Below are 14,894 nucleotides of genomic sequence, written 5' to 3'. Positions count from 1 at the left end.
ATATGCTACCATGCTGCCTTTTTGTATAGGTACTCAGGATCCAAATCAGATCCTCACTTTACTTTATCCCTTCCAGGTCCCAGAATATATAATCTAATCAAGTAAATTCAGGGAAAAGTGGGCAGAATGTACATACAAACAAGTAATTTTGCTTCTTCCCTCCAAACACTCCTAAGATAATAACAGACATAAGACCCAAATCCACAAAGAAAGAAAAGAGCAAAGAAGAAAAAAATAGCAATAAAATTTAAGAAGCTAGAGGATAGAAAGGTCTATACAAGATTAACGATCTGTTTTGTTCACAAAAATTTTGTGCCTGATATTCTACGTAATATGTGATGGTCCCATCCTTTTGACAAGTACAAAAAGCCAAAAGAAGAAAACATGAATATAGATAACAGGATCCCCAGCATGAGACAGAAGTAAGAGAATGCCAGTAAATTGGACTTTCAGAATTGTGCATCAAAAGTCAAAAGCACCCAATCTGGACCAAAAGCTACATAACAAGAGGTATCTTAAATAAAGACTGCCGTTCTCCCACTCTTGGCTACAGTGCCATCTTTTTATGCAGACACTACTACCAGAGGATATGTTCTACCTACGCAAGTGGGTAAATGAAGAATGAGGAAGATATAAGTTCTGACAAGACTGAAAATCAAATCCAGGAGAGAAGTCTACATATTACAACAAAGGGAACTAATCCTAGGAAAAAGAACAACGCAGTAGGCCCAGAGATCATCACTCAAATAGAATAATGGAAAAGGAGCTTCAGAATGGAAGCAAGATGGGTGAGGGAGGACAGAGAAGAAGGTAAATTGGAACTGAAAGAGTGCTATGACATTGGGAAGACCACAGTGAGGCCATTTAAGACACTATCAAATTTGTACAGGTAAAGTAATGCAAATGCAAAACTATTTAATGTAGCCAAATGAAGCATGATTAATAAAAACTCAGGGTCAGAAATTGGGGTTCAACCTGAAGATCTGAAAAGCAAAACAGCCACTGGCTCTTACCTCAACCTCAGTCTGAAATAGTGATCCTGCCTCCCAGAACCTCAGAATGAGACTTGTGTGTCTGAGAGCTGTCTCCCCCCTCCCATCTTATATTCCTCTCTAGTCCTGGGATTAAAGGCATGTACCACTGGGATTAAAGGTATGTATCATTGTGGCTACCGAAAATAAAGGTGTGTCACTGTGGCTACTGGGATTAAAGGTGTGTACCACTGTGGTTACTGGGATTAATCTGGTCTGTAAAGCTGACCAATGGGACTGTTTTACTCTCAGATCTTCAGGCAGTCTTTATTGATTAAAATACAATTGAAATGCCACCACAACCAAATGTCAAAATGTAACTACACTGGGAGGCTAAGAAGAGAACACCAGTGGAGATGACTGTTTAAGAAGAACAAAGCTGGAGCTATGGGAAGCTGTAAGCCACCTGATGTGGGAGCTAAGAACCTAACTATGTACCCTGGAAGAAAAGCAAACGCTCTTAACCACTAAGTCATCTCTCAGCTCCCCCATTTAATTCTTTAAATTATGTCTACAAACTGTATTCATATTGATTAAATATAAAGTAAAATGTTAATTCAAAGAAACAAAATACAAACATTGATATACTTTGATTTTAAATAAATTATCCATCATTTAAAAATGTATAAATAAAATTTCAATTGAAGAAAACAAAAAAGGTCTTTGAAAATAGACTCTTTTTGTTAGGTCTTTATATTTCTAATATTGACAAAGCATAAACATATAAAATATGAAAGTTTTAAAAAAATTTAGATAACTTAAAGCAAATAATTACCATTAGAGTAGACAGACAAGATTTAGTAATTGTAACACCAGGAGGGCTGTAGGTCTGACCTTACTTACAAATTCATTAATGATCAGGAGGCAGTGCAAATAACACATTTAATTAAATTTGCTCATTTATCTATTTTGGGAAGTACAATTAACAGCAGTGTGAGAGAAGTAATATAAAAAGACAGAGATGGATTAAAACCATTGGCCAAAAAACAAATAAATTGGAGGGTGGTGGAAGACTATATAAAACTACAGGCTTAACACAACAAAAGAATGGTATGAGAGGCTTATTTGCCATCACTCTTCTGCCTACTGCCAAATAAAGTAACTGTAGTGAACATTAATATTAGCTGAAAACATATAGGTACACACATATATCCAGATCCAAAAAAGGATCAAACTCTAAAAACAACATACTGGTTAAGCACCCCTTACTCTGGGAACCAGAACACTGCAGGCCATTCTGGATTTCACACTCAAAATTTTCATTCTAAAGATGCTCAGGAACTGGAGAGATGGCTCAGTGGTTAAGAGCATTGCCTGCTCTTCCAAAGGTCCTGAGTTCAATTCCCAGCAACCACATGGTGGCTCACAACCATCTGTAATGAGGTCTGGTGCCCTCTTCTGGCCTGCAGACATACACACAAACAGAATATTGTATACATAATAAATAAATAAATATTTAAATAAATAAATAAAGATGCTCAGCTTGGACTGTTGATGCAACTTGGTTAGAACAAGTTTTAGATATTCTCACTGTGTCTTCACTCACAGACACTGAAGATTCAAAGCAAAGTCTACAGTTCCCAACCTTACCAGTATCAAGTTATGGTATGTGACCGAGTTTTATCAGTGGCATATAAGCAAAAGTGGTATACATAACTTTAGAAGTATCTTTCAGGGGGACAGACTGACTCCCTTCCTTTCTCCTGTGCTGGATGGGATGTGGACGAAATAGCTAGAGCTGCAGAGCTCTGTGACTAGAGTGACTTTGATTTTTTTTTGATTTTTTTTTTATTGATAAAAGAAGAATAAAGAGAAAAAAAAACAAATTTCCACCTCCTCCCAGCCTCCCCTTTCCCTCCCCCTCCTCCCACTCTTCTCCCCCTCCTCCCACTCTTCTCCCCCTCCTCCCACCCCTCTCCCCTTCCCCCCACTCCTCTCCCCCCCTCTCTCCAGTCCAAAGAGCTGTCAGGGTTCCCTGCCCTGTGGTAAGTCCTAGGTCCTCCCCCCTCCATCCATATCTAGGAAGGTGAACATCCAAACTGGCTAGGCTCCCACCAAGCCAGCAGATTGCATAGGATCAAAACCGCGTGCCATTATGGTTACCCTCCCACCTCTGTGCTGGGAACTAATCTTGACCACTAAAGTGACACTGTGGAAGAACAGCATCTATACACAGTGGAACAACACAACACCACAGCATGAAGCTTTCTGGGATTCTTCACATCAAGAGAAAGAAACTGTTTATGTCTCTCTTACTTGACTGCAACCAAATCCAATCCTAATTAAGATAACTTGTATATGGATAATCAATCATATAGAAGTTTTCTTCTGCTCAACACCTTCCATCAGTGTCTTTGCTATTTCTTTTCCTGCCCAACCCAATATTACTTCAGTCTTTTCTGCTCCTCTCACAAAGCTCTACAACATTCCTTTAACAATCTGTCTGATCGTTTGAGCTCCAAATTTATCTCCAGCAGCTTACCATTCAACTAGTACACAGTTAAACAAGAACGTAACTGATTTTTAAAATAAAATCATAAAGTGATGGCAGCAGCAGTTATCCGAGAGGTGGTAATCTAGAGCTAATATTTACTGAGCTCTTAATATTTGCCAGGTAATACTCTAAATCTAAGAGATAATCCCTAACGCAATCTCATCAAAGTTGGGAGCTTTAGTAGCAGCTCTCTTTTAAAAATGGAGGAAGCTGCAACCCAACAAACTCATTTAGGATACATACTAATCACAAAAGATCATTCAAACCTATGCTTCCTGAATCCACTCTCTTAACCAAGGCACACTCGGAGTTCCTGGATCCCTAGAACCTCTCTGAATTTTTTTAACAGTCACAGTAATTACTCAAAAACCTTCTCCAGTAGTACACCTCATGACTGCAGATTAATTTCTAGAAACTAGCAAACTTCACTTTAAAAAAAAAAAGGAGGTAAGTAAGGTGGGTGGTCAGGCAAAACTAACACTCCTTTAGAGTCAACGGATACAAGCATCACGTGAGAAGATTGGTTTTCTTGTATGGCTCTATTACCCTAAAGTCGGTTCCAAAACACCATCGCCAAGAATATTTACTTGCTAGGATAACTTCATGGCCTCAAAAGAAGATTATGAGGAAGTACCCATTAAGATTAATGAATATTTAAAACTACCACATAAATTATATACTTAAAATTTAACAAATTAGAAACTGAAATCATTATCTTTCTCCCAGACCATTATCAATGACACAGTATACTGGATATATCACACTCAAATTTGTACTCTGACTCTTCCAGCTCCTCTAGCTCCATTACCTTACTGCTCGTCCCCACACCTCCTTTCTATGTCTACATTACCAGCACTGCTATTGAAACACTCTCCAGTCAATCCATAGGGTTATCTTACATAGAAAACCTCCAAAACAACCTTTTCTCAAACACTACTGACTCTCAACAGAATTCTGTCATCTATGGGATCACATTCAATTACGGTTTGGATAATTCATAATTAAACACATTAGGGGCTGAAGATATAGTTTGAATGGTAGAATACTAGAACAAGGCCCAGCATCACAAAAATTAAAAAAAAATATTTAAGAACTACTAATGACAAATAACTGCATCAGACTAGTCTAAACTCTGCTGCCACTGAATGGCCACAAACATACAATACCCAAAACAACAAAACTTTTCCTTTTCAGAAAGGTTCAAATTTAGGAACTATGAAGCCGGGCAGTGGTAGCATATGCCTTTAATGTCAGCACTTGGGAGGCAGAGGCAGCTGGAAGCCACCATGGTTTAAAGAGGGAGCTCTAGTACAGTGAGGGTAAAACAGTGAGATCCTGCCTCAAAAAAACAAAACAAAACAAAATTTAGGAACTATGAACAGAAAATCATGGACTTAAAAGCTGGCTGCACTGGAAAGTTAGATTATGGGATTGGTTTTATTTCCTGACTGGCAAAATTATCTATAGTAAACACGTACTTTATCACTTACAAAATAAGACTGTTGTTTTAATATGATGGGGCTCAAAGGCAAAAAACAGAAACTGATCAACTTAAGTTGAAAAAAGAAATACTGGCCAGTGTAGTAGTTCCCGCTAATCTTAGCAATTTGGAAGGCTGAAGCAGGATGGAAACTGAATCTGGAGATAGCCTGGTAGGTTTCAGGCTATCTGGTGCAATTGTGGAGCCCTATGTGACTGCAGTTCTGCCTCCTTAAAAGGGGGTTGGGCTGCAGAAATGGCTCAGTAGGTAAGACTACTTGCTACATAAGCATGACCTGAGTTCAGATCCCCAACAGTCATGTAAAAAGGCTGGGTGTGGCCCTACACTGTAACCCCAATATCAGCTTGCTGCTGATCAGCCAGCTAGATGAAAAATGATAAGTTTTAGGTTTAGTCAGAAGCCCTGTCTCCAAGGAATAAGGTGAAATGCTTTGAAGCAAGACACATGACCTACTCCTCTGGACTTCCAAGTGCACACACATGGATGTGAGCACATATACATGCATGCACACACACACTCATGCACTTGTGAAAAGAAAGATAAAAGGGAGAGGAAGGGAGAGAGAGAATAAATAAAAGTAGAAAACAGGCCAGATATTTAACTCAGTAGTAGAGTATTTGCTTACCATGAAAAAAATAGTATTTATTAGTAAGTTTTGAAGTGTCATGACACACAACAAAAGCTAACTGGGGCGGGGGAAGGGCTTTACCTGTTCAGTGGCTTCATATTAAATACACTCCCCCAAATCAAGTTTTTCCCAATTTTAAGGATGTCCAAAACACCAAATGTACAACTGGGAAGACCTGTTTAAACAAGGTAATCTCTATTCAGATGGTCTAACAAATCATCTCAAACATACTCTAAGGCCTACTGTACACAAAACACTATGCTAGATGCCTGAGACAGAGATGGATAATAATATATGGTCTGTATCTAGCAATAAAATAGGCATATAAACCGTTTATGGAAGTGTTAAAATAGGTACATAACGATAACTACCCCCAATGGTTAATTTATAGCTTAACTTTGCACTTACAAACACAGAACTTAAGTGAGAAATCTTTTGCCTAGAAAAGGAAATACTAGGAAGGAAAACCCATATGAACAATATGTGCCTGTTACATGTTGTTTAGATCTTGGGATTATGAATGCTTTGTCTTTATCTTCTAAAGTTTTCTGTACAATTTTTTCTACAATAAACATGCATTAGTATTTTTGGTAAAAATATTTTAAAAATAAATTATTCAATTTTCTAAAATATGTTTAAACTATACTGTAAAAGGCCAAGTAAGTACTTAAGATAACTATAATACAAACATTTGGTGGTTCTGTGCTGAATACACAAAGTATATTTAAGGGAAACGGTGATGTAATGACTGCAGGAGCATGTGACTTGACTTTCCTGCTTCTCCTTCCTTTCCTGGGGAAGTACAATGGGAGCTCTCAAGTATAAGACACGAACAGACTCAGTAAGCTCATACCTGACAGCTCTTCTCTCTCACCTATCACTTGGGCCCTCGCATGACCGTCTAGAGCTGCCCTTCTCGGCATTTCTGATTCCCACTTAAGAGGCTGTGGCAAGTGTCTTGCCTGATATGCTGACTCTTCTGATGGCCCCTCACCCTGCTACTGTGTTATAAGACCATATCTTTGTCAGAGACCATCCTCTTCCCCGTAGTTATTAACTCTATCCCAAAATACCTTTTTTTTTTACTTTTTCTTTTCATTTTTAAAGCAGAATTAATAGTATTATGTCCATTTTACAGTTATGAAAACAGAAAAAGACTACTGGTATAAAGCTGACTGGATTTAAATCAAACTACTTCCATTCTTTCTTCCTCTTGTGAGATTCCACAGCAAAGAATTCTAAACAGCCTAACAGTAAACTAATATTAACACACATTCAGATTACTTCTTAAGAAGCAAATTTGTAGCTGGGCAGTGGTGGCGCACGCCTTTAATCCCAGCACTGCCCAGAAGGCAGAGGCAAGTGGATCTCTATGAGTTCAAGGCCAGCCTGGTCTACAGAGTGAGTTTCAAGAAAAATTCCAGAAGCTACAGAGAAACCCTGTCTTGAAAAAAGAAGAGGAGGAGGAGGAAGAGGAGGAGAAGAACAAACAAATTTGTAATTAATGAATACTACACACCTTTCGCCCATATTTTCAATCTGCATCAAGTTTAATGTCAGGTCATGAGTGGTCAGCATTTGATCATTCCAGAAATTCCTATCATTACATACAACTAATCTACTTGCTTGAAAACGTCACAACTCTATACACCAGAACTTGCTGACTCCAATATTACTTCTTTTCTTTTCTCCCCTGAATACTGCTTCTTTATGTATGTTTTTATCCCCAGTCTTAAATTGGCCATGTTTGGCATAAAAAGAGAGAGATGCAAGAGAAAGGCAACAAATATTAATAAAGTGTAGTGAATTTGAAAAATGGTCAACTACACAGAAAGCTAACATGATATAGTGAAAAAAGCACACCATAGACTAGGAAAAAATGGTGTATGGCTTATTCAGAGCAGAAAACACACTCCAAAATGCAGGCTTGCTGCCACTGAACAACACCCTATAACTTTTCTCCTATCTAATGCTCTGACAACTAAATTTCTCTGTAATTCAATAAGCTCTTAGGAGTTACCCAAGCCTCATCCATCCTGCTGGGCTCATTCACGTTTTCCCTGCACACTAAGAGCATCTTCTCTGGTGAGCAGCACAGAAGCTGTGTCCTCTTTCAATATACGCATAGTCTACTCTTCACTTCTATGGGCAGGAAACCTACCATAAATATAACTCAACAATGAAAAGAAATGTTTAAATTATGGCTCAGGTAAGTGGCTAATCCTATAGGTTGCCAGTTTTATATATTAGAGGGTTAGCTTCATAAATTTTTAATTAAAAAATCTATATTTTTACTCTTGGCACTATTTCATTTACTTATATCTAATGAGTTACATGAATACCAAATTAAAAAATATGTTAGATATCTGTGAATACTTAGTGCATGAATTTAATGAGAACAGGTCACAGATTCAAACTCTATGAGGGCCAATTAGCTTTGCAATGTTTCAGGCTCCATAGTCACAGTCAACCACCTTAACCTGGGGTAAAAAAGAAACACACCGATCGTGTGAAACATTAAGAGAATGATTAATATAGTCAAAACCTATTTAACTATCATAAAATAATAAAAATTAAAAATATTAATATGAGCAACTCCTTTTTCTACTAAACTTGACTAGTATATGCCTAGCTCAAATATGTCTATTTCAGCCTCGCAGGCTAATAACCCTGCTTTACTGATGGTGTGAAGTGAATTCAAAAGTAGGAACTAAGGCTACACCCAGCAGAGACTGGATTCAGAACTTTGACTCCAAAGCTTAGGGATTTTCACAATACAGTGCAGCCTCACCTAATTGTGCCATAGCGCATAAGACAATCAGTACAATGTTCCTATTCAACAATCATCACTGAGCATTCACTATGTACACAGTTAAGCACGAAATCTACCTGCCGAAGTTCTTTTAAGTAAAATGAGTCAAAAGCCAAGTGTTTGAAACAAAGGTGACAACACAATATGCACAAAGCAGATTTTAATACGCATAACTTTCTACTGTTATAGCTATATGTGTATACACATGTGTGTATGAGTATACATACATATATACATGTATATATGTGTCTATATATAGCATACACACTATTGTTCAAAAAATCATGCTGAAGCATAACTAAAGGTAAAAATGAATCTAAAAAGCAGAGGGCACAAGATGAAAGAGAATAATTGCTTCTTGGTCTTTTGGTGAAGATCAAGTATAAAAAAAGGAATAAAGGAAATATTTTTTAAACATCTAAATGTGTGACTATCTGGCAGTCAATGAGTCACCTGAAGAAAATAAAAATAGTATTTCAATTCTTTGTTTGTTTTGTTATTGTTTTGTCTTTTCAAGCCAGGGTTTCTCTGTGTCCCAGCCTTGAGTGCTGGGATTAAAGCATGCACCACCTCCACCCCGCATATTTCATTTCCTAACCCATATGATTTTGCCCTGATATAGCCAGGCATAGTGATGCTGGATCTTTGACCCCAGCACTGGAGTAGGGGGCGGGGGGGGGGGGCAGAGACAGGGGAAATCTTGTGAGTTCAAGGCCAGTCTGGTCTACAAAGTGAGTTCTAGGACAGCTAAGGCTGTTACACAGAGAAACCCTGTCTAAGATTTTGCCCTAATCAACAACAGATCATTTGTCTGTAAGGCTGTCTTCCTTGGCTTTGCTAATCTCACTCTTTAAAGATACATACACAACCAGGACATCAGCAGAAGATGTTGGGCATCATTTAAAAAAAAAAAAAGAGGGACATCAAGTTTCCTAGGCTACTTTAGGCTAAATTTGTTTGTTACAGAGTCTCACCAGGTAGCTCTTGCTGACCTGGAACTGTTAAGTAGACCATGCTGACCTTGAATTCACAGAGATCATCCTGCCTCTGACTCCCAAGTACTAGAATTAAAGGTGTACACCAACATGTCCAACTCGGGCTAAAATTTTACAACAGCCTAGCTTAAAAACTGTATGTGTATGTATATGTGTGTGGGGGGGAGTAATCGTGTAAACACAGACACAAAAATTGCTCTATAAAAGCCCATTCTTGTCAATAATCTGAGTTATAGGTAATTGTCCTGCTACAAGCTGCACTGCACAGTGAAATACACTTAGTACAGGCCATAAATAAAGCACCAGTTCAATTTCAACTAACAAGGTACAAAAATATTAACTAAAGCACAGACCCAACAACCATTTCACAACAGCACTGTAGGAAACCCAAATAGTAAAAAAGAACAATCTTTTTACATACATACCTACATATAAAGACAGGCTCTCACTGTATCACCATCACTGGCCTAGAACTCACTACATAGACTGGGCTAGCAAAAATCTCAGAGATCAATCTGCCTGCTGGGATTAAAGGCTTTTGCTGTTGGTAGCTGTTGCTGTTCCTGGCACTAGGAAAGAACCCAGAGCCTTATGCACTCTTATCAATCAATTATACACCTCAACCCTTGGAATGTTTTATAAAAATGAAATTGTTATGAGAAAAAGATCTGCAATTTTGGTAACTTTATTGATTTGTTTGGTTTGGTTTTTCAAGATAAGGTTTCTCTGTATAACAGCTCTGGCTGTTCTGGAACTCACTTTGTAGACCAGGCAGGCCTGAACTCAAGAGATCTACCTGACTCTGCCTCCTGAGTTTAAAGGCATGTGCCACCACCGCCTGGGATTAAAGGCATGTGCCACTACCGCCTGGGATTAAAGGCATGTGCCACCACCACCTGGCTAAGAACTTCTATTTACTTTTATACAATTTTTTGGTGGTGGTGATAATGGTGTTTGAGAAAGAATTTCTCTAAAATGGCCAGACTGGCATTGAATTTGCGATTCTCCTGTCTTGATATTAAAAATGATGAGATAGGTGTGTTAACACCATGGCCAGTTCTACCAGAGTTTTTAAAGTCTGTAGAGTACAGAAAAAATATCCTTACAAACAAATGGTATCTCAGGAAAATATCTAAAATTAACAACACCTCTTGTCATCACTCATCAGTAACAGCGACAAAAATTAACTTACATGCCCTTACCATCACTAATGTCTTCAAAGTCACAATTTACACAATCTTAACAAACTTATGAGGTAAATATTGTTAATTCCATCTTAATAAACGGGCTCAGAGAAGTCAATTAGGTTGCCCAGCATAAGCCCCAACACCAGGATTTGAATTCAAATTTGTTCAAGTTTATACACTGACCTAATACACTTTCCTTCTGTCCTTGTTTTTTCTAAACCATACTTAAAACTTTTCCAATCAACAATTCCAAACAATCAAATCGAAAAATTACCATATCCCACATCATTTAAAAATTTGTTTGCAAACTCCCGAACTCCTCTACAAGTTGGGGGGGGGGGTGATTCCCCAGACGCAACAATAAGCAGCCATTCAGAATCTCCCATCTTGACAGTCAGAAAACAGACTGCAGTATTAGCTACTTATATTCTGAACCCTGTGAGCAAAGACTCCTAGCCAGTACACACCAAACAGCTAAAGCAGATGCTACATTGAGTAGGACCTGAAAAGCAGGGGGGCCACAATGGCTAGACTCTGGGAATAAGTTCAGCAACAAGCTTGGGGAGCTCAGAGTCTTAGGGGCTCCTTAGGTGCAGTGCTCACAGAGCGAGCAGGGCAGCTAGATAGCTGTGGAGGACAGTCCACATTCTGACAGGCCCTGACTCCACAGGTGGTCCGGACCCCGCGTCACCTCTCCGGGAGAAAACTAGCATAACATCGTATGTTTCATATCAGTTCCTAAAGAGAGCATTTATTAACTCCAGTCTTCATAAAGATATGAACGTGATTGTAAAATGCAAGTGGCCTGGACCGCAGAAGGGAGAATACTAAAGCTTGATTTTAAACATGCTTTACAGTCCAAACGTTTCACACGTACGTTTCTGCTGAAACCCAGAACACTGAAAGGCAGAGTACCGAGATGACTGCCCCCCCCCCCCTTTTTAAGACAGGGAAACCGAGGTGGTGGTAATAGGACTACAAAAGATCACTGTCCAGCAAGGGGCCGACCCATCAATCTCTCAGGAGCCAAACACTAAACCCTGTGCTCCTTCCCTCACAACTCAGACACCGAGACAAAAGTTCGGCGGAAACTTTCGATAAAGGGATTTGGAAGTTTTCCGAGGACCGCCCAAGAAGAGCAGGAAGTACACACTCTATCTACTTTAAACTGTTCACTGTCCATAGCCCGGGGCTTTGGGAGCGGAGCAGACGTGAGGCACGAGTGCCACCACCCAGCACTGCCCGGGAGCCCACGACCCAGAGGTCATCCCGGAGCAACCTCGGTGACCCAGAGTCCCGCAGCCCAAAGCGGGTCCCCAAAGCCCCCGCTACCTGTTGACACACCGGAGGGAGATGATCCCTACGAAAAGCATTAGGCAGAGACTCAAGGTAGGCAGGGACGCGACCCCTGAGAAGACAGAAGGCACACGAAAGAGACCGTCGGGTCCGGGAGCCCTTAGGGGTCGAAGGGCGGGAGCTCCCAATAACCCCCGCCCCAGGCAGGGGCCTGCCCCGCGAGTCACGTGAGAAAAGAAAACAAACAGAGGTCCTGTCGGGGGACGAAGGGGAGAAATGGGGACAACCAGCCCCAGCTCACAGTGGGAAAGAATCGGGGACAGGGGTTCGTGGTTACCGGGACGCTGTCGCTCTCCGCTTCCGTCGCCACCATGAAGTGCCTGCTCTTCCGCTCGCCGCTGGGGTGCGCGCCAAGCCTTGGCTCCGCCCGCGCCGCGAGGCCTCCTGGGAGTTGTAGTCTTTGCGAGGCCCGGTCGCGTCACATAGGGGCGGAGCTGGTAAATGGAGAGGGCGGGAGGGCGTTGACGCCCCTCTATCTCCTGTACTGTCCACCCTCCTCCATCTCTACCCTCAGCTGTGACTGCGCTCAAATCTCCTCACGTCCTACTCAATCATACCGTGTCTCTTTCCTCGTCCACAGGCGAGTTTCTTCAAGCGTAATCTACGCTTAGTGTCTCCACTTCCTTCCTGTGTATGTTGTGTTCTACACTGCAGCTTCTGCCCCCGCGGAAAATGTCCTTGTTGCAGCCAGTGTCCTTGTCGCCAAACCCACTAGAGGTATTTTCAGGCTGTCTAACTTGAGCATTACTCATTTGATGATGTTGGACATTATCATTTATTTTCTATGACACTATCCAGGTTTGCCTTCCTCATTCCAAACCGTTCGACTCAGTCTATTCCTATTCTTTTTTTTTTCTGAACTCTCCTTTTAAATATTGTTCTCTGCGATTCTTAGAATGGGGGGAGGGGAATTCAGCTCAGCCTTTTTTTTTTTTTCTGCCTTAGCTTATTGTACTTCCAACTTCTAGACAGCCTTGTCTCATTCCTGTCTTGCAGGCTTGTCAAACACTGGCTTGAACCCTTTGGTGGGCTAAGGGTATAAGCCCAGTGATTGCCTAACAAGTGGGGCTCTCTGGGTTCGATCTTCAACCATAAAAGAAAAAAGAAATATTTAAAAAGTATGTCTTTCCTCTCTGTTCACTGACATCCACTCGTCCCTTTGACCTGGATTCCCCCATCTGTCTCCATTGCCTCTTCCATCGTGTTTGAATGATAACCAAATCCTGTAGATTCTCTAACTTTAGCACTTGAATCTGCTCACTTTGATTTCCACTGCCAGTTATTTCATTTCCCCTGCTTTGTTTCTTAGCTGATTACTGTCCTTGCTGATCTCAGTACCACTGTGGGGTCCGCCCTACTGCCAAAGGCCGATTTATGTAAATAACAAATCTAATCAAGTCAGGTTTGTGTTAAAATCCTGTAAAGACACCATTTAATTGAGTTTGAGAGACAGGATGGAGGTGAACACCTTGGGTAGCGTTTACAAAATAGGAGTCTCCAGTCCACTGCTCTCCTTCCTATCCCTTAGGAGATCTGAAGAGAAAAGACACACCAATCTCATTATAGGGTACGTAGGTGTGAGCCTTCCTAAAAAGTCCCCCCACCCCTACTCCAGTGATCTGATCAACAAAATTATTGTATTTTATTGTTCACAATGTACAGTGCTGGGGGCTAAAAATAATGAACAAAGCAATCCCTACCCCTGTGGAGTTTATAGCCCCTTAAGAAGAGACAGACACTGATCAAATAGTTCCATATTGAAAAGCAAAAGCAGCAACAACAACAAAGCACAATCATCGGCCACAGTAGGAACTAACTGTTGCAGAAAGTCTCTTCTACTGCACAGCCTCCGCTGGCGTACTGGCTGGATCTGTCAGCTTGATGCAAGCTAGAGTTAGCAGCGAGGAAGGAGCCTCAGTTGAGGAAATGCTTCCATGAGATCCAGTTGTAAGGCATTTTCTCAGTTAGTGAAAATGGAGGAGGACCCAACCTATCGTGGGTGGTACCCTGGGTTCTAAAAGAGAAAGGCTGATCAAGCCAAGGGAAGCAAGCCAGCTCCCCTCCACGGTCTCTTGCTTCAGCTCCTGCCTCCAGGTTCCAGCCCTGTTTAAATTCCTGTTCTGGCTTCCTTCATTGATGGACTATGATCTGGAAATGGAAGCTAAATAAACCCTTTCCTCCCCAACTTGCTTTTTAGTCGTGGTTTTTCATTACAGCAAAAGAAACTCTTACTAAGACAGTTGGGGGGGGGGTGTCAATGTTCCTCTGTCTAAGTAGAAAGTCAGACCCGGGAAAAGCCAGACTGAGGCTTGGATTGAGTCACATGATAATGCCCAGGTGAGCAGGGGTAGGCTGGGTAGGGAAACCAGGAACAGTTAAATGTGGGCTGCTGGGAAGCAGAGCTGTTTTAACTAGTTTAGCAGTATTGGACCTGAGCCAGCAAACCACAGATTCTGCAAAACACAAATCAAGTATTGCTTCGTCCACTAAGCCTTTGTTGAGTATGTGCTGCCCCATGGTGAGTTATGAACACCACTGGCAAGAGGTAGCATTTGCACCACAAAAATCAACACACAAACGATAGAAACAGTGTCCCCATCTGCCACCCCACCTCACCTAGTACATCACAGCCTTCGTCATGGTTCCCATCCCTACATCTCTCCGTGCAGTCACAATACTTCTCTCCCGGATGAATTCCATTTATCAGCTTGCTCTAATAAGTATTATTGATATTAAGTACTGTGTATCAGAGATTTAGCAAGGCATTCAGTGCAGAATTAAAAAGCAAGGTCCTCACTGATTTGGCACTTAACAATCCAGCAGATAAGTCAGGAGATGTGGAATTCTCTCCTTTCAAAGTAAGCCGGGCTGCTGTACAATTGAACATCTT

At 40.9% G+C, this 14,894-nt stretch overlaps 1 protein-coding gene across 5 annotated transcripts in view; it reads right to left on the bottom strand.

Moving 5' to 3' along the window:
• The window catches only part of R3hcc1l (R3H domain and coiled-coil containing 1 like), an 85,518-nt gene extending 73,152 nt beyond the window's left edge, over nt 1–12,366 (bottom strand). For 2 of the 5 annotated variants that reach the window (XR_012910690.1, XM_075974122.1), the window contains exon 1: nt 12,282–12,366. The gene's annotated coding sequence lies outside the window, so the exon portion shown is untranslated. Of the gene's footprint in view, nt 1–5,735; nt 5,830–11,992; nt 12,114–12,281 lie in introns of those variants that run through there. The other 3 variants (XM_075974123.1, XM_075974127.1, XM_075974124.1) reach the window with 3 other exon arrangements.
• Nucleotides 12,367–14,894: the final 2,528 nt, after the last annotated feature.

The sequence above is a fragment of the Microtus pennsylvanicus genome, chromosome 5, assembly GCF_037038515.1.
Source record: "Microtus pennsylvanicus isolate mMicPen1 chromosome 5, mMicPen1.hap1, whole genome shotgun sequence".
Lineage (NCBI taxonomy): Eukaryota > Metazoa > Chordata > Mammalia > Rodentia > Cricetidae > Microtus > Microtus pennsylvanicus.
The sequence above is the reverse complement of the archived record's forward strand: the minus strand, read 5'-3'. Positions and strand labels throughout refer to the sequence as shown.